The sequence below is a fragment of the Geospiza fortis genome, unplaced genomic scaffold, assembly GCF_000277835.1.
Source record: "Geospiza fortis unplaced genomic scaffold, GeoFor_1.0 scaffold206, whole genome shotgun sequence".
In the NCBI taxonomy this organism is placed as follows: Eukaryota; Metazoa; Chordata; class Aves; order Passeriformes; family Thraupidae; genus Geospiza; species Geospiza fortis.
The window spans coordinates 9,701,902-9,704,121 of record NW_005054311.1 but is presented as its reverse complement, the minus strand read 5'-3'; the positions used below and the strand labels follow the sequence as shown (position 1 = coordinate 9,704,121).

The 2,220-nt window shown below is 41.9% G+C and overlaps 1 protein-coding gene across 1 annotated transcript in view; it reads right to left on the bottom strand.

The window, feature by feature from the left end:
• ZADH2 (zinc binding alcohol dehydrogenase domain containing 2) overlaps window positions 1–2,220 on the bottom strand; it is an 11,543-nt gene that overhangs the window by 8,585 nt on the left and 738 nt on the right. The window lies entirely within an intron of this gene.

The following is a 2,220-nucleotide window of genomic DNA, read 5'->3' as shown; positions in this document are numbered from 1 at the left end:
AAAAAAAAAGAAGAAAGAAGAAAAAAAAAATAGTAATCTGTCGCTGTAGGTTACGCTTGGGTGAGGGAACCTGTGCAGGGAATCAACTGGGTCAAGGGACCGAAGTCAATGTTGTGATAGAGCCGCCAATCCCAAAGAAAAAAAAAAAAGAAGAAAGAAGAAAAAAAAAATAGTAATCTGTCGCTGTAGGTTACGCTTGGGTGAGGGAACCTGTGCAGGGAATCAACTGGGTCAAGGGACCGAAGTCAATGTTGTGATAGAGCCGCCAATCCCAAGTTGGTACAACTGCGTGGAGAAAGGCAATATAATAGAGATGTTGCATTGATGTCGCGTGTAGTTCCCAGAATTAACTCCATCCTACCAGTATAAACAGCTCAATGCTTAATTGTGCGGTAATAAGAAGAAAGAAAATCCCCTTCTGCCCGAAAAAGAACAAAACTGCAGTTCCAAGTGCTTTCCTTTAGGAATCAGCTGGGTAGTTTTTATTTGCTTTCTTTACTTAAAAAAAAAAAAAAAAAAAGGGAAGAACCCTTCTGTTCTTGCAGCTAACATTATATAAATCCCCAGACACATACTGTGCAAAATGTATTAGCAGTATGTTTCATATGCTGCAGTTCTCGCTCTGCAATCTGTTGGTATTTTAAAGTAAGGATGAACTGTAATCTCCCATAAATCATTTTTAATTCAATGCTGGGTAGATGTGTGCCACGGCGAAGTATCATCTCCTGCCTGCTTCTTTTTTTTTTTCCTTTCTCTTTTTAAGTTTGCTGGAAGAAGACCTTTGCTGAAGTTAAATCAGCACATGCGTCTTGCACAGCACTTCAGCAAGTGGATTATAATAACAACCCCCTCAACGCGTGTCTCACATGAGGAATCTTTTATGCCGTGCTGTATTAAGACTTTTTTTTTTTGTCATATTGTTTAGCTCTGGGAAAGGGAAAAAAATGAAAACAAAGCAATTAAAAAGATTGACAGGTATGGGTTTGTGTGAGACCTATTTGTAATTGTCAGGGTGACGTGGGCAAGAGGAGGAGGAGTAACAAACTGAAGCAGGAAAAGCAGCTCGATGTGTCTGTCTATCAGTTGAGACTGTCTGAGAGCCCTGGGATCCGAATGTGTGTTATATTTCAGTGAAAAGAGAAGAGAGGGAGAGTGGATCTCTTTCTCTCCCAGGAGTTTAGGGGGGGGGACAGTTCACGTTAATCTGTCCCACTCAGTGAATGTCTTTTCTTCCTCCCCCCCTCCCTCTCTGCACACACTCTCCGGGGTTTTTCTTGGTTTTGGCAAATTTTTTGTGTGTGTGTGTTGTTTTTTGTTTTTTTGGTTTTTTTTTTTCTTCTGTTGCAGATCGAGATCAGCAAAAAAAATCCATGATAAAAAATGTGTTTGCATTATATTTAGTAGCAGAAGAATCTTCGATTTGTGGAAGAGAAAAAAAAGGGAGAGCAAGAGAGAAAAGTAGTCCTCTCCGGTGGTGACACTGTTTGATCTGTGACTGTTTGGAAGGTGGAGGAGTGACTGACATTTCCCATCCGGTGTATATGTATGTATGGGGGCTTTACTCCTTTTTATGATTTGCTTCCTTGCTCTTAGACTAAGTGCTGGGAGGAGAAGGAGAGACTGGATCGACCTCGTTTTTTGCACAATGAACAAACTATTACCAACGCAATAAAAAACCAAACAAACAAAAAACCCCCCAACAACAACAGCAACAACAACACACAAATCCACGAGCTTGAAACAAGCCAGCGAGCGAGCGAGAAAGTTGCGCTTTGAGACTCTTTGATCTCGGAGAAAGCCTGAGAGGGGGGGAGTGACTGAATTTACCGTCTCATCGCCGCCGCTTGCTCGGCTCTCCACCGCGAAGAAGAAGAAGAAGACGAAGAAGTGATTAAGAAAAGGAGGGGGAGAAGGGGAGAGAGAAAAAGGAGGAGGAAAAAAAAAGGAACGAAAGAAAGATAATGGATTTGGGCTACAGATTGAACTGATCAAATCTTATTTATTTTGCACATCTCCACTGGCATCTTCCCTGCTGCTGCTGCTGCCGAGAGGACTGAAGAGCTTTGTCTTATAAGGAACTTAAAAGAGAGAGAAAGAGAGAGAGAGTGTGTGAGAGAGAGAGAGGGAGGAAAAATTAACCTTGTAAATGAAAACATTTCCTAAGCAAGTTTTTGGAGTGGCGGCGGAAATTGGCATCCCTGTCACCAGTCTGTGGCTTGC